Below are 18,198 nucleotides of genomic sequence, written 5' to 3' on the forward strand. Positions count from 1 at the left end.
TAAATTTGGGCTTCCTCGAGGGAACATGTTCAGATACTTGCAGGTAAAGGCGTTTGCTAGGCGACAGGTAGAGGGATTCCCTTTGCTGCCCTCGCGGGGGACGATGGACAGAGTGCTTTCGGGGGTGTGGGTCAGAGAGGGGAAGGTGTCTGACATCTATAAGGTAATGCAGGAGCTGGAGGAGTCGTCAGTGGAGGAGCTGAAGGCTAAATGGGAGGGGGAACTTGGGGAGCAGATAGAGGACGGGACTTGGGCGGATGCCTTGGAGAGAGTCAACTCTTCCTCTTCATGTGCGAGGCTTAGCCTCATCCAATTTAAGGTGCTGCACCGGGCCCACATGTCCGGGACTCGGATGAGTAGGTTCTTTGGGGGTGAGGACAGGTGCGGCAGGTGTTCGGGGAGTCCAGCGAACCACGCCCATATGTTCTGGGCATGTCCGGCACTGGAAGAATTCTGGAAGGGGGTGGCGGGGACAGTGTCGAGGGTGGTTGGATCCAGGGTCAAACCAGGGTGGGGACTCGCGATTTTTGGAGTTGCGGTGGAGCCGGGAGTGCAGGAGGCGCAAGAGGCCGGTGTTCTGGCCTTTGCGTCCCTAGTAGCCCGGCGGAGGATCTTGCTTAAGTGGGGGGGGGGGGGGGGGGGTGTTCCTAACTATAGTTTCTATATTGTTTTTTTGGCTACGGTTGTGTAACTTAACAATGGGTTAACTTAAGTTGTTGTTAATATGTTGGGTTGTTCATTGAGGAGGGGCGAAGGTTTATGATTGTTGTTATTACTGCTATCATTGGTATTTTAGTATGGTTTGATGTTTAAAAAAATTTCAATATAAATTATTTAAAAAAAAACATTTATAAATGTTAGTGAAGCACTGCTGCCTCACGCGAGGATCCAAATTCGATCCTGGCCCCGGGTCACTGTCCGTGTGGAATTTGCACATTCTCCCCGTGTCTGGTTGTGTCTCACTCTCCACAACCCAAAAAAGATGTGCAGGGTAGGTGGATTGGCAACGTTAAATTGCCCCTTAATTGGAAAAAAAATAATCGGGTACTCTAAATTAAATAAATAAATAAATGTTAGTGAAATACGGATGTGAGTCCGCAGTTCCGACAGAACCAAAGCAGAAGCTGATTTGTAAATAGGTTGGCTTGATGTTAATGTTGGCATTTAAATGTACCACAGTAAAATTCTGCAGTTCCTGCTGTGTACCTGTGCAGCTGTTACAACTCCTTATTCTCGCAAACAATGTGCATGGAATACTGTGCCCTATTCTGGTCTCCATAGAATAAAAATAGCATATACAGACTTTTGGCAAAACAACAAAGTATATAAGGATATGGCCCAAACTGAGAGTTCATACCCATCAGGAAATATTGAACAGTCCTCCAAAAAGGAGAACGCTGAAGTGAGTGAGAGAGCTGATAAAGAGAGAGCTCATTGATGACAGGATTTGATTGGGTGGATGCAGGCAAGACCATTCTCCATATGGGTGGAATTCAAAAACTCGAAGCCAGAAGTACAAATCAAACCCAACAAAGAATTCAGGAGAAATCTATTTACCCAGACAATGGTTAGTGCAACCTGCTACCATGAGATGTAGCTGAGTGGAAACCAGATGTATTGAAGAAGAAGGTAGATAAGAAAATGACGGCATCATTAGTTGGAACAGAAGAGACCAATGGTTAGTGCGGTGGCACAGAGGTTAGCACAGCTGCCTCACAGCGCCAGGGACCTGGGTTCAATTTCGCCTTGGGTGACTGTGTGGAGTTTGTACGTTCTCTCCGTGTCTGCATGGGTTTCTTCCGGGTGCCCCGGTATCGTCCCAAAGTCCAAAAATGTACAGATTAGATGGATTTGCCAAGCTGAATTGTCCCTTAGTGTTCAAAGTTATGCAGGTTCGATGGGGTTACGGGGAGGGGGATTGTGGGCCTAGGTAGGGTGCTCTTTCAGAGGGTCGGTGCAGACTCGATGGGCCAAATGGCAACCTTCTGCACTATGGGGATTCTATGAAATAGCCTGCTCAGCTAATCAATGCAATCATAGCTTAACACTTTCACACCCGCTCCCCACATCCCTGGATTCTCAGAGGGATTAAAAATCTGTCTATTTTAACCTTAAAAATATTCAACAAGGCAGCATCTGCAACCCAAAGGGGTAGAGAATTCCAAAGATTCACCATCCTTTGAGTGAAAAGATTTCTCCTCATCTCATCCCTAAATATCCACGGGGCCTCTGTAGCTTTGCTCTCTTGGTACCTATTAAAAGTCTCCCTTTTCCGGTCTATCCAATCCTGAATATCCCTAGACATCCAGGGTTCTCTGAACCTGTTGCTCTCACATTTCACCCCATGTTGGGGTACCCCCCCCCGTGTACTCTTGCCAATTCCATTTTGAACGCCACCCCCCCCCCCCCCCTCCCCCCACTGTTCTGCTGCAGATTTACTCAGAAGTAGCTGGTCCCAGTCTACTTTGGCCAGATCTGCCATATCTTAATAACATTAGCTGTCCCCCAATCCAAACCCTTTTTTGCAGACTATCTTTTCCCTTTTCCATGACAAATTTACATTGTGCTGTGTTGTGGTCGCTATCACTAAAATGCTCCCCCACTGCCACCTCGAACAACTGTATGGTTTCATTCCCCAGAACTAGATCCAGCACTGCACCATCCTTTGATATAAAAAGCTCTCCTGAAATAAATCAAGAAATCTATTCCCTTTAAACTCTTTACAATGTGACTACGTGAATATCCCATTAATGTTGGGGAAGTTGAAATCCCCTAATATAATTACTCTATTATTGATTTTACACACCTCAGTGAATGGTCTACATATCTGCTCCTCTATTGCCTGCCGACTCTTTGGGTGTCTATAATACACTCGCAGCAGTGCGACTGCCCCATTTTTATTCCTAAACTCTACCCACAAAGCCTTATGAGACCAATCCAAGCTAGCCTCTCTCCTCACTGCTGTGACAGACTCTTTAATTAATAATGCATCTCCACCTCCTCTTTTACTCCTTCCCCTGTTCTGCCTGAAGATCCTATACCCTGGAATGTTGAGCATCCCTGCTTTGCCTCAACCACCTCTCTGTGATGGCAACAACATCACAACTCTATGTGTCAATACATGCCCTTGACTCATCTACCTTACCTATGATATGCCCAGCATTCAAGTACAGAACCTGTGCATTTTAAACGTGCATGTCCATTTTATGTAGGTGTTCGCCACGTTAGAATGGCAAAAGATATTCTGCTGGACAGAATCACTTGCAAATGTATTATTTAAAGTAAGTGCCTGTCTAATTGAAGTGTGTTTTCCAAAGATACCAACCCCTGGAGGTTACATGAGGAAGGAAAGTAAGCCAAGTTCTGAAGCAACAAACCTGCCACCTATTCTCCACAACCAGCCACCTGATACAAACTGTAGTGCAGGTGGTTACCAGGGTGAAAATATCAGCCTTGGAGTTCCATTCTTTCTTTCTTCCCCAAGATATCAGCATTCATTAGGGCAACACGGTAACACAAGTGGATAGCACTGTGGCTTCACAGCGCCAGGGTCCCAGGTTCAATTCCCCGCTGGGTCACTGTCTGTGCGGAGTCTGCACGTTCTCCCAGTCTCTGTGTGGGTTTCCTCCGGGTGCTCCGGTTTCCTCCCACAGTCCAAAGACGTGAAGGTTAGTTGGATTGGATGATAAATTGCCCTTAGTGACCAAAAAGGTTAGGAGGTGCTATTGGGTTACGGTGATAGGGTGGAAGTGAGGGCTTAAGTGGGTCAGTGCAGACTCGATGGGCCGAATGGCCTCCTTCTGCACTGTATGTTCTATGTATTATATCGGGCATGGCAACCATGGAGCATTTGAAAAGAACATCCAGCCTCGCCTTACTGCCTTGAAACTCAACCTATTGTGTCTCTATTGCAGTCGCCCTCCTCCTGCCGAACTGGTTTAAATTCCTCCCAACAGCTTACATTCCCACCGAGCTTTATATCGTCCACTAACTTAGAACATTACTCTCAGTCTCTTCATCTAAGTTGTTGATATAGATTGTAAAAAGGTGAGGCTCAACGCAGATAATTGCAGAACTTACTAGTCACAACGTGCCAATTTGAACATGCTCCATTTAATCCTACTCTCTGCTTCCTGTTTGTTAACCAATCCTCTACCCAAACTAATGTTACCTCAAACACCATCAGACTTTTTATTTTGCTTCAACTGAACATTCATATTCACAATAAAAGGGGGATTGCATCCAAACCCCCACCCATCCCCAATGTTGCAAATTACTCACAGGGACAAGGGGGGGGGGGGGGATTAATGTGAAAGGGGGCATAACGTTTAAAAACAGTAAAATAGGGGGACAATAAAACAGTAAAATAAGAATGCTGGTCTGAACTGTTTTTTTTATTCTGGGAGGGTTAACAACAAAAACAAGTCAACCTCATCCCTGCCAATGGCAGCAACACTCCCAATACCCCAGAGACTGAAATTGTTATTCAGGCGGTTCCCTAGATAGGCGAACAATATTGCCTTATTTGTGAGCGAGTGGAAACTGACTCCCGCGGCGTTCCCCATCCTAATCCATTCAAATCCGGATTAACATCAAGGTCAATCGCAATACCAGGCAACACGTTCGTCAGAGGGGAGATCTTATTCAGAGGGATGCTGCTCCCCGGAACTACACCGCACCTCCAGCTGACACAATGGCCGTGGAACGTCGAGACTTTGGTTTCCATGGGGATCGCGCACCGAAACGGAAACAAATGTTAGTTACCGTCCTGGGCCAGGGATATGGATGGGGGGGGTCCTTACCTGCAGCCCCTCTCAGCCATGCCGGTCTCCTGGTTTGGATTAATTGTTGACTCTCTCTTCCTACCTTGCAGAATAGCTCGGCCGTTATTGTTAAAAGAGAGGATTAAACAGCCCAGCCCAGCCTGACGTCAGGGGGGAGTGTCCAGGTTAGAAAAACTTTCATTCATTTTCCTCTGAGACAAGGTCAAAAACAGGCTGAGTTGCGCCTGGCTCCTCCACATGTCAAGGAGGCACAACCACACAACTTCTTTCTCATCGATCTTGTTTTCAGAACTGCCAAATCATATGAATTTTGCTGTTGAAAGGACCCTTATTTTTCAAACAGATTAGCAATTGAGTCCCACCCCACCTGCATATTTCCAGTTTTGAATAGGAAGTACATCCAAATGCTCAGCCTTCAAGCCACCCAAAATTCTTGGGTTTGTGAAACGGAACTTCATCACTAGTCAACTGTAATAAAGGAAATGCTGCACCAGACATTGGTTAGACCACACTCAAGAATGCACTGAAGCTGCTGGGACCAGACACTGCTGAAAACATTACCATCTTTCAGAAGGTTCAATGCTGGGCAGCTAGTTTCATGACTCACAATTCAATTACTCACTAATGTCTCTCAGTTGGTCACATTGCTATCCCGCACCAATCTCCAGAACTGAAGACAAGCCCTTAGGTTGACATGCCTCCATAAAGCTGAATGAACAATTACATTTTTTCAAAGCGGTACGTTAAGCCCAAAAGTGATTGAGCTCAAAGAGTTCATAACCAACAGCATCCGACGGTATATTCCATGTGAACGATACCCTGTATATTTTTTAATTAAAATATATAGAGATCTGCTCATTGTTATTTCTAACAATTTCAAACTAGACAAATGACCTAAAATGGCCGAATCTATTTGTGAAGAAAAGGAACCACCTAGCAGTGTCAGAGAAACTTGCACATCGTTATCCCAGAAGAGCCACTAATGCCCCCTGTGGACAGTACAGACAAAATTCCAACATCCCTAACTGCCCCCACCCCTGAAACATTGCATCTAATCCCGCCGGGACAACCTGTGGTTGCCACAAACTTGCCCCACAGGGACATGCCATCCATCGTACAATGCTGCCAACATTGATTCCACACCCTCAATGCTTACCCATCCACACAAGCCTCTGTATCATCTTATTCACCCTACTATAAAAGAATTGGACACAAAAATCGGGAGATTCTGAAACACGAACAAAATCTTCAGCAACACCATCACCTTTACCGTCTGGACCCTTCCAGCCAATGGCAAAGATGACACATCCTACCTCCTAAAGTTTTCCTTCATTCCCTCCACCAGCTTTGCCAGATTCAATTTGGGCAGCTGGGCACAGCTCTGTGCCACGTATATCCCAAGATACCGGAAGCTCGTCCCTACCAACCAAAACGGTAACTTCGTTAAACATCCCCCCTGTCTCCAGGCATTGATCGGGAATACCTCACTTTTCCCCATGTTCAGTTTCTATCCCAAAAAAAACCTGAATTCCCCCAAAATCCTCATAATCTTGTTGAAACTTTCAATTGGATTCGCAATATATAACAAGAGGTCATCAGCGTATAAAGAGACTTGGGGCTCCACCCCACCCCTCTCAATGCCCCGCCACCCCCTCAAAGTGCTAAATGCCATTGCCAGTGGTTCAATCACTAGGACAAAGAGCAAAGGGGAGAGTGGGCACCCCTGCCTCCTACCACGTGCAACCCAAAATACTCTGAATTGTCATGATTGGTCCGCATGGGCAGCACGGTGGCGCAGTGGGTTAGCCCTGTTGCCTCACGGCGCCGAGGTCCCAGGTTCGATCCCGACTCTGGATCACTATCCGTGTGGAGTTTGCACATTCTCCCCGTGTTTGCGTGGGTTTCGCCCCCACAACCCAAAGATGTGCAGTGTAGGTGGATTGGCCACAATAAATTGCCCCTTAATTGGAAAAAATTAATTGGGTACTCTAAATTTTAAAAAAAATGATTGGTCCGCACACTCGCTTTAGGAGCCCTATACAACAATCTCACCAAGTTGACAAACCTCTGTCCAAACCCGGACTGTCCCAGCACCTTGAATAAGTATGCCCACTCCACGTGTTTAAATGCCTTCTCTGCGTCCATAGACACAACCACCTCCACCTCCTGGCCCGTTGAGAGCATCATTATAACATTCCATAGCCTCTGAACATAGGCTGATGGCTGCTACCCCTTCACGAACCCCGTCTGGTTCTCCCTATCATCCCTGGGACAGAATTCTTTATCCGCACTGCCAGCACCTTCGCCACTACCTTTGCATCAACATTTAACAACGCTATCAGGCGGTATGACCCACACTGGGGCGGTACAGTGGTTAGCACTGTCGCTTCACAGCACCAGGGACCTAGGTTCGATTCCCAGCTTGGGTCACTGTGCGGACTCTGCATGTTCTCCCTGTGTCTGCGTGGGCTTCCTCTGGGTGTTCCGGTTTCTTCCCACAAGTCCCGAAAGATGTGGGGCGGGATTCTCCGTTCGCCGACGGCGATTGGGCGGAGAATAGGTTCCGGCGCCAAATTTCAATTCTCCGTCACCTCGACAGCGGCGTCAATGTGTATCGGAACGCAAGTATGGTAACACTGTTTGCATATCATTAGCGGGCCCGAGCAGGTATTCTCCGGGGCCTCTGCGATTCTCCTCCTCTGATGGGCCGAGTTCCCGACGGCACGGTTCACTTGCGCTTTCGAAAATCGTGAAATAGGTGTGGTGGCTGATGAAGGAGAGAGAGAGAGATAGGAGGTAGGACACAGAGAGGAGGGACTGCGGGCTGCCGGGCCAGACACTGGCTGGGGTGGGAGGGGCCCTGCCAGGGCTAGGGGAGTGTGGGGACGGGGGAACAGGCCGAATGGCTGGGGTGATCCCTCACGGGACTAGGCATGGATGGCCATTACTGCGGTCATCTTGCTACGGACCCACTAACTACCCACCTTGTCCCCTGGTTCTGTAGAGTGTCACCGGCCATATGCACGCCCACATCCCCCCAGCCCCACATCCCACCATTCGCCACATCCCCCACCTAAGCTGCTACACCAGCGGGGCACTCAGGGCAACACACACAGTAGCCCCTACGGGGGCCGGGGTGTATATGCCTGGCGAGGGCAGTGCCAGCCGACGGTACTCATGGCATCAGGGACAGGCACCATGTAGCCTGGTGGACCTGATTGGGCACGGGTGTATGCGTCATGCTAACATGTCAGCCTTTCAGCCCCTGCAGACAATGGACATTGGAATTTAACCAGTAATGGTAGTCTTCCTGCTAGTTGCTGCAGCCCTGGGGGATGCCCTGCGGCTGTACAAGCTGGCACAGCTCGAGAAGGGTGAAGCTGTAGCAGCAGAGTGGGCAGCAATGCAGTGTGCCGCAGTGGAGTGTGCCGCAGAGGGACAGTTGGCAGGCACCCAGGTTAGAGAGCTGGCCACTCAACAGGCCGAGGAGGAGGTGCCAAGGAGGCGCCGCATGAGGCCTCGTGTGTACCGGCACCATCTGTTATTTGAGAAACTGCCGGACTGGGCATGACGTTGAAGACTCCGACTGAGCAGAGGCTGTACGACATATCTGCCAGATCATGGCGCACCTGGCACTGCAGGAGTACGGAGGAGGACACCCATTACCGGTGGCCGTCAAAGTGATGGTCATCCTGAACATTTACGCAACAGGGTTCTTCCAGTCTCCAAATGGGGACCTGTCTGGGATCTCACAGACCTCGGTGCACAGGTGCATCTGCACCATCAAGGAGGCCCTATAAGCCCAGGCAGCTCAATACATCCATTCAATGTAGACTGATCCCACCAGGATGCCTGTGCAGCGGGGTTCACCGTGATGCCCCAGGTCGAGGAGGTGATCAACAGGATACATGTCCCGCTACGAGCACCTGCAGATGACAGGCCACTCTACACTAACCGAAAGGGGTTCCACTCGAATAAAATGAAATGAAATGAAAATCACTTATTGTCACGAGTAGGCTTCAATGAAGTTACTGTGAAAATCCCCTAGTCGCCACATTCTGGCACCTGTCCGGGGATCGAACCGTGCTGCTAGCCTGCTTGGTCTGCTTTAAAAGCCAGCGATTTAGCTGAGTGAGCTAAACCAGCAACTGATATGAGACCATCAGCTGCGCATCATACATCGGCCTTAATCGTGGCATACTTGACGATTCCCGACATGTTTGAGATGCCTACCCGGGTGTTGGGTTGGTTCCTGGATGATAGGGGTTATCCACTGCAGCCATGGCTGATGATGCCTATCCGGAGGCCACAGACCAACGCAGAGACCTGCTACAACGAAGCCCATGCAGAGACCAGGAACGTGAGCAAGCGGTGCTTTGACTTCCTGAAGATGTGGTTCAGGTGCCTGGACAGCTCTGGAATGGCCCTCCAGTATGTTGCTGTGAGTGTTGCCAGCATTGTGGCAGCATGCTGTGTCGTGCAGCAGAGAGGCGATGTGCTGGAGGAGGAGGAATGCCTCGTCCGACGAGGAGGATGCAGGTGAGACCTAGGATGGGCGGGACATGGGACCCAGGCAGGCATGGGAGGCCGCACGATGTGTGTGCGAGGGCCAATGCGCACGGGATGCTCTGATCACCTCCAGGTGAACCGATTTGGGGGGAGGGGGGATTTGCCAGGTGTTTGGACACCGCATCCCACCCCCACACCTCATCACTCCCATTTACTCTCCCCCTTGCCTCACCCCCCGGTCAGCCCAGATCACCCCAATCCCTCACATCCATCAGACGGAGCATCGAGGCAGGTTGTAACGATAAGAAGTCTTACAACACCAGGTTAAAGTCCAACAGATTTGTTTCAAACACGAGCTTGCGAGCACTGCTCCTTCCTCAGGTGAATAGAGAGGAGGTGAACCTCCATTCACCTGAGGAAGGAGCAGTGCTCTGCAAGCTCTTGTTTGAAACAAACCTGCTGGACTTTAACCTGGTGTTGTGAGACTTCTTACTGTTCTCACCCCAGTCCAACGGCGGCATCTCCACATCATGGTTGTAACGATGGCAACAGGTGTTTAATGTGAATGATTATATACAGATTTTTGCCCTCGCCCGTTTACCGAAACTGTGCCCTGCACTCGTGCCAACTTAACTAATGTCTAACTTCTCCCTCGGGGTGCCCGATGGCCCCCCGGCTACTCCATGGGGCGGGGGTGCGAGGGTAGTTATCCCCTGAGGCTCCCCCACCACCTGGCGCTGCCAATCCTGGAGGCCTGCTCTGGTCTCGACCTCCCTGGTCTTGACCAGGGTCTACATGCTCGCGGCCATGGAGTACAGCAGGGTCTGAACCATCTCCATCTGGGACTGCGCCACATCACGATGTGACTCCGCCATCACCTTCTGGGTTTGGGTCACATCAGCCAGTGACAGCACCATCTCCCCCTGGGACTGGGCTACCTCCCTCTGCGTCTGTGTCACGTCGGCCAGTGCCTGGGCAATGCCGCTGACGTTCCCAGTCATGGCCTGCAGTGACTGGGCCGCACTCAGGAGCGCCGCTGCAACTTCCAGACGGCTCGACTGTGAGGCAGCAACCCTGCCCTGGCCCTCGGCCAGTGCCTGCACATAAGTTCCCATGTGGGGGTTGTGTGTGTTGAGGGTGGTGTAGAGTAAGGGTGGGGTAGGGGTGGTGTTGGGGGTGGGTGGGTGTCCACACACGTGTCATGGGGACCCGTAACTAAGGGGGGGTCTCACTTCCTCGTCCAAAACTGAGCTGTACCTCGGCGGCCTCCCCTTCCTCTGGGCTGCTAACCACGTCCAGGGCCCTCTGCTCGACCATGGTGAGGGCTGCAGGTGTGGCGGTTCCCCTTCAGTCTTCTCCCACTCCCAGCGGTTGTGCGCAGCTTTCTCCTGGGGGGTAAACAGAAAACAACAGTGTTAGACAGTCCGACTCATGCAGCCCGGGGGGGGTGGGCAGCTGATGGCCACAGTGGCCAGGGCACCTGGACATGGCGGCCGGTATGAATACTGGCACGTGGGGCCGGATAGGGTTCGGCCACACTCCAGGTTGGAGGGGTAGGGTTACAAGTGTGTGGGACGCGGATTAGTGCCAGGGGCCCAGTGCTTCCTACTCACTCTGGCCGCCCTGAGGAGGTGGTGCAGTTTCTTTTGGCACTGCTGGCCAGTCCGGGCAGTGTTGCTGGTGGCGCTGACCGCCTCTGCCACCTGCGTCCAGGCACTGTGAATGGTGGTGGCTGGCAGCTTCCTTCTTCGGCTGGGGTACAATGTCATCCTCCTTTTCTCCACAGCATCCAGGAGGGTCTCCGGCTTGACATCGGTGAGCAGGGTGGCACTCTCCTTGCTGTTATCTTGTTGGCTGGGCTGGTGTGTGTGGCAATTGAACAATATATCTGCGGCAGCAGATTGTCAGCCTCCTGAGGCAATTGCAAAACCGGTGAATCCAGCATCATTTCTCAATGGAACCGATTGTGTACCATGCGTCGGCGGTGCTTTGGCCAGTCCCGCCGGTGTAAATTACACAAGGTTTGTACCGCCGGGACCTGACTCTGCGTGCGGCTTGCGGTGGCCTCGGGGGGTGTGGGGGATCTAGACCATGGGGGTGCTCCCATGGTAGCCTAGCCCACGATCGGGGCTCACCAATCTGCGGGAGGGCCTATGCCTTGGGGGCACTCTTTCCTTCCGCGCCAGCTGCTGTAAAGCTCCGCCATAGCCGAAGCAGAGGAGAAATCCCCTGTGAATGCGCAGGACTCACGGCAGCGGTTCTGCGAACACGCTGGTGCTCCTGCACATGCGCCAACTCGCGCCGGCCAACGGAGGCCGTTCGGCGGCGGTTGGCATGGCGCCAATCACTTCAGCGCCGGCCTAGCCCCCGAAGGTGCAAAGGATTCCGCACCTTCCAGGCTGCCTGATGCCGGAGTGATCCATGCCACTCTTCGGCGCTGGTACGGCCCGCCTGCCGGACACCGGAGGATCCCGCCCCCAGTCTCAGAAACGATGCATTTGGTGAATTGGACATTCTGAATTCTCCTTCTGTGAAACCCTACAGGCACCAGAATGTGGCGACTGAGGGATTTTCACAGTAACTTCATTGCAATGTTAATGTAAGCCTACATGTGACATTAATAAAGATTATTATTATTATTACACTGTTCCGGGTCTTTCTTTAAAATGAGCGATTAGATGCTTGGCATAGAGTGGGAGGAAGCTCCCCCCTCCCTACCAAAACATTGTACATCTCCACTTACAGGGGCCCCATCTCCGACCCAAACCTCTTCTAAAATTCTGCTGGGAATACGTCCGGGCCTGGGGCCTTCCCCAATTGCATCGACGCCACTCAACCCATGACCTCCCCAGTCCAATCGAGGTAATTAATTCTTATTAAAATACCCAAAGTCTTTGGCCCTTGCCTGTCCACTAATTACAGTCATCAGGTTTGTAAGCGTAAATATGATTACCATTTATTTGTACCAAGAGCGATCATGAAATTTGCAGTAAATACAACTGGTTGCGAACAAGTTATTACCCACTTTAACTGCCCCATCCTCTACTCACACACACAAGACAGACAAACACGGAGGGGGGAAAGGGGGAAAAAATAATAAGGATGAAAGTCAAAAGATAAGTGTCTGTGCTTAAGATGGGGCTTTTTTAGCACACTTTCTTCACAGCAAACGTACAGGTTAAAGTCCTTGGTTTTTAACATGTAATGGTCTTCTTTGTAGATTCATTCATTCAGGGTCTCTGTAGCTTTGAAAATGCAGTACTCAAGGACGGCAGGTCTTCTACTACGACACCTTATTGCTGTTCAAACTGTTCTTTCAGTTTGACATTTGCATTCAGGCCTCTTATCTTTTTGGAGAGAGAGTTGGTCAGTTCTCCCTTGCCTGCACATGTCAGCCTTGTTCCTGTTCTTCTGTCCCCACAAAACAAGGAAAGTAATGACCCTATGAACCGCACAAGCACTTGACAGCTGTGTCAACTGTTCTGTGTCAAGGCTTTCTGTTTGTCAATGCCTGACTCCCCTCTCTGCACCATTTAAATTTCTATGTGTCTGAGGTATTTCCCTGGGGTGGTCATGATTGTCTTATTCTCCTGTACACAGATTCATCCAGGTTCTCTGCCAGTTCAGAAACACAGCCGTTCTGGAGAAAAGCGGAGGGGAGAGGATAGTAGACATTCCTCGTGGCTGCCAGGAGTCACACTGAAACCAAAATGAAACCTCGGGAGTCTGAAAACATCCCAGTGGAATAGGATCCAATCACCACTGGTTACGGGGCAGACCACGGCCTTTTGGGCCAATCCACTGTCCAGCAGCCAATCAAAACAGGCTGAGAAGATATACATAGGCCAGGAACAGAAACTGTCTCATGAGACCCTGGCTGGAATCAATACTGGCCATCCGCAAGTCAATGCATAAACTTGTGACCGCTATATGGACTTTGTGATTACCCACTCTAAAGAACAGACCGTGCTACGAATATGTAACAAATTTCCAGACACGGTCGATCAACTTTGCAGCAGGTCAAAGAACACTGAGAAGAAGCCATCAGATTCCATTATGTGCTGATGGCTGGTCAGGCGAGTGTGTTTCAGTGGACCATGCGTCTTGGTTGAATAAGCATGGATAAACAGAAGAATCCTGTCTTTCCCGTTAACAATTTGGGGTCTGGATGTGACAATGGGCAGTTGTTGGTGTATACCACTAGCCTACCACTATAAAAAAAAGGAACATCAAACAGATCTTCAGCGATAACCTGGGAGTCAAGCACAACCATCGTAAGAAGAAATGGACCCTGGGTTTCGAACCCAGAGAAGACATCCACATCGGGTGGCCGTAGCCTGCCAGCCTCCTTTACTAAGTGCGGGTAAAACCCAATACTCACCTGTGAGTCTGAGTTGCATTTTGTTGAATAAGAGAATTGTGAATAAAATTGTGTTAAACCGTGAACCTGTTTTGTTCTTTGTACATCTTGCAAATAAGGGAACCTGGGTAAAACTGAGTATTAAACTGGTCGAACGCATCAGAGGTTTTATTGGTCTAACAAATTAAACCTAGACCCCATCCAACTCTCTGTCACTGGTCAGTCTTCACCTTTTGGATTCTTCTGTTTGAATTAAAGGCTGTTTACAGGCTGCTTGCCTTAAAGTCACAGATCCATTAATCATCCTTCGATCAAAAATGTAACGTCAAAAATAAAAGAAAGGGGAAATAAGAATACAATCAGGAAGGACCCTTACGTCTCTGCAATGTAAATCTTTTTTTTCTTTATCCCTCTTTCACAGTATGAGTGGAAGCCATTATGACCCTCCTCCCATGTTGGGTGTGTACAAATAAACTAACCCTTTGAGTTCATCCTATCTTGAGTTTGCTCTGGGGTTATTAATAGCGATTGGATCACACCAAACCTGAGTGGTTGGAAAATATGCCATAAAGGGGAAAAAAAATCAAAAAACACTTTTCTGTTTACAGACGGGCAGAGGCAGGAAAAATTTATGCTGTTTAAATTAAAACCCTCCAGTCCAAAACAGCCTTAACGTGTTTTCCTTGCTAACTTCTTTTTCCTGAGAACAATTAAAAACTGCAACAATTTTCCACAAACCTAATCTTCATCTCCTCCAAGGATTCATTCAAGGAAAACCTGTTGAACTTTTTAAAATTAATGTGACCAACGATTCCATTCATTGTGCACCTTCCTCATGTGGATTCCCGCGGGAAGACTACAGAGTAAGTATCAGTGTCAACTGCTAAGTGTCAAAAGAAAAGTATCTTTTCTTGCTGGACACTTTGCCAGCGCTGTGCAGTGAACACTGAGCCAACACCGAATATGAAAGCTGTTACCTTTCCTTCAGCTGAAAGGTAACCAGACAGGTTCAGCACTGGGAAAACAGAGTGCTAGAAATACCCAGGCAGCAGCTGGACAGAGAGATGCAGAAGGCTGACTTTTCAGGTCCTGCCAGGCTATGCACACTCTCTTGGTGGGGGGGGGGGGGGGGGGGGGGGGGGGTAGGAGAAGGGACATGGGGGGTAAGAACATACCTATAAAAGGAAGGCAGTTACATCATGAGAAACAATCATGACCACCCCAGGTAGTACCTCAGACACATAGAATTTTAAATGGTGCGGAGGGGGGAGTCAGGCATTGACAAACAGAAGTCCTTGGCATAGAGGGTGGGCAGTAAGTGCTTGTGCAGTTCCATGTTTTGTGGGGACAGAAGAACGGGACCAAGGCTGACTTGGACAATCAAGCTGAGCACAAGGGAGGCAGCAGTTGGCAATTGGGGCCCCAGTCAAGGATTTGGGGCCCAGTGGTGATGAACAGCAACGCCATACACAGGAAGGGCAGAGTTCTGGGCATCCAGATGGTAGAGGAGAGGAATGAGGGGAAGGAAGGACAGGGAGACCAATCCCTCAACACTAGATCATTAGGTAATAAGAAATAGGAGTCGGCCATTCAGCCCATCAAGCTTGCTCCACCATTTAATCAGATCATAACTGATCTGATTGTGTGCACTTTCCTGCCTGCCCCCCATAGCTTTTGCTCCTTTTCGATCAAAATCCACCTCAGTCAACATTGAATATATTCAGTGCGCCAGCTTCCACTACACTCAGGGAAAGGGAATTCCAAAGTCTAGCAAGGCCCTGAGAGAAGAAATTCCTCCTCATCTGTTTTAAGTGGGAGACATCTTATTTTTAACCATTATTGTTCGGCCTGGTTGTAGATTCCCCCACGGGTCCGCCCCGCTACCACTGCTAGCGATGATGGAGAATTTGGCCGTGCCATTCGCAGGTGGCAGGATTTTCTACTCCTGCTGCTGGTCAATGGGAATTTCCATTGAAATCACCCCATACCGCCGGGAAACTGCGGGTGGGGTTGTGCTGCCAGCAAACGGCCGGAGAACCCCCACCCCAAATCTCTTTCTTGTTAATGCCAATGAATATAGTTCCAACCTTCTCGACCTTTCCTCAGCCGAGTAAACCCTCTCCGAAGGTCTTCCAATGCAAGATCGTTTTCAGGACCTCCCTTCATTTCCCATCCTGAGTTTTGATTATTATTGGATTGTTTTTAGCAAATCATGGTTCTGTGCATTAACATGTTAAACTGCATATCGCATTCTCTACAAAGATGTAGTTCCAAGAAACAGTAAAACAAAATGTGCCCTCAAAACTGACACAAGATCTAGTGTAATAAAAACTGTTACATGGTTAAATGCAGTGATATCTGAAACAGGGTAGAGTGTAATGTAGCTAAATCCCTGGGCTAGTGAAATACAAATAAAGAAAAGACAGCAAGATCTCAAAAAGGGGGTAATTTAGTATCTACTGAAGTCTGGCCTAATGTTGTGATAATTGATACAATATCTAATAATAATCTTTATTGTCACAAGTAGGCTTACATTAACACTGCAATGAAGTGACTGTGAAAATCTCCTAGTCGCCACATTCCGGCGTCTGTTCGGTTACACAGAGGGAGAATTCAGAATGTCCAATTCACCCATCAACACGTCTTTCGGGAATTGTGGGAGGAAACCGGAGCACCCGGAGGAAACCCACGCAGACACGTGCAGATTCCGCACAGACAGTGATCCAAGCCGGGAATGAATTCAGGTCTCTAACGCTGTGATGCAACAGTGCTGACCACTGTGCTGCCCATATCAGCAATGGCAGGGTCAAGTGCAATGATTAGGGGCTGGTTTAGCACACTGGGCCAAATTGCTGGCTTTTAAAACAGACCAAGGCAGGCCAGCAGCACGGTTCAATTCCCGTACCAGCCTCCCCGAACAGGCGCCGGAATGTGGCGATGAGGGGCTTTTCACAGTAACTTCATTGAAGATTACTCGTGACAATAAGCGATTTTCATTTTCATTTTCAATGATGCACAACCCATCTTCCCACCTTCACTTCCCACCTCACGGCCACTTACTTAGCAGTGCATCGTACGGGACCATACTGGCCTATTTTCACCTCTGTTCCTGTCCTTCCTAAATGTCAAAACCCTTTGGATAGCCAGGTCCCAGTATTGATCACTTTGCAACCATGCCTCTGTAATGTCTCGCATATCATACTCATTTATTTCTATTTGTGTTATCAATTTGTCCATCTTGTTACGAATGCTGTGTGCATTCAGAAAAAGAGCCTTTCATTCTGTCTTTTCACAATTTTTCACTATTCTGATCCTATTTGCTGGTGCACTCTTATGTTTGTAGGCTCTGTCCCTTCGTGTCGCTCACACTCAGGTTCATTACCCATCGCTACCTGACATTATTGCCTCTTCTTTCTCTTTAACCTTCCAAATCTCTTCACATGAACCTTCCCCCCACTAGTTAGATTAAAGAATTCAAAGACAGGCAGCATGAGGCCTCACATGGACAGAGGGCAATGGGTTTTACTGCTATCACTGAATGCACTGCAGAGCATTCAACAGACCCATGTGGTCATCAAGGTACCCAGAGACTTACCCTCCCACGGGAAGCCTGGAATTGACACAACTTGCTGAGCAGCAGAACCAACAGGCTTCAGGTGGCTGGACTAATCGGGTGGTGCACTCCAATACCATTGTGGTGGTCTTCTGCACTCTCCATTTGGCCCTGTGGGGAGATGAGGTCCTGGAAGGATACTGAGCACTGAGGTACCCTGGCTGCCCATAAGGTGGCCTAGGCTTTCTGCCTATTCCAGGCAAGGAGAACATAGTTTTAGGTGGGATTGGGGTTTGTAGATATTGTGATAACACAACTGCATGGTTAAAGGGTAATGTCCTGATTTGTTTGCGAGAGGTCGCTGTGTGCTAATTGCCAGCCATGTTTCCTACTTTACAATGACTACACTTCAGTAAAATGTCTGAGTGTGAAACATGTTGATAACTTGTTGAGGGTGGCACAGTGGTTAGCAAAGCTGCCTCACAGCGCCAGGGACCAGAGTTCAATTCCGGCCTTAGGTGACTGTGTGAAGTTAGCACTGTCTGCATGGGTTTCCTCTGGGTGCTTCGGTTTCCTCCCACAGTCTTGGAGCTACAGATTGGGTGGATTGGACATGCTGGATTGTCCTTAGTGTCCAAAAATGTGCAGGTAGATGGGGTTATGGGCATAGGGCGGAGCAGTGGGCTTGGGTAGGGTGCTCTATCAAGAGGATCGGTGCAGACTCGATGGGCCGAATGGCCTCCTTTTTGCACTTGGGATCCTATGGTTCTAAATCCTAAGGGCATGCACTGCAGGAACGCATGTGCTTTTATTTTTGCTAAACCATGTTAAAAGAAATCTATGGCAAGGATGTTGCCTGAATTCAGTAGGAGAAACAAAATCATTTATATTGCTTTTTTTAAAAATGTAGGCCAGACCAGCTAAGGATGGCAGATTTCCTTCCCTAAAGGACATTCGTGAATCAGATGGATTTTTACAGCAATCATGGATGC

General features: G+C 49.1%; 1 long non-coding RNA gene across 1 annotated transcript; it reads left to right on the forward strand.

The window, feature by feature from the left end:
* Window positions 1–4,573: 4,573 nt before the first annotated feature.
* On the forward strand, window positions 4,574–13,731 carry LOC119971519. Its single transcript, XR_005461862.1, has 3 exons — window positions 4,574–4,755; window positions 4,874–4,948; window positions 12,894–13,731. It is a non-coding gene; the product is annotated as an uncharacterized LOC119971519 (long non-coding RNA).
* The last annotated feature ends 4,467 nt before the right edge of the window (window positions 13,732–18,198 follow it).

This window comes from Scyliorhinus canicula, chromosome 9 (assembly GCF_902713615.1).
Source record: "Scyliorhinus canicula chromosome 9, sScyCan1.1, whole genome shotgun sequence".
Classification (NCBI taxonomy): domain Eukaryota; kingdom Metazoa; phylum Chordata; class Chondrichthyes; order Carcharhiniformes; family Scyliorhinidae; genus Scyliorhinus; species Scyliorhinus canicula.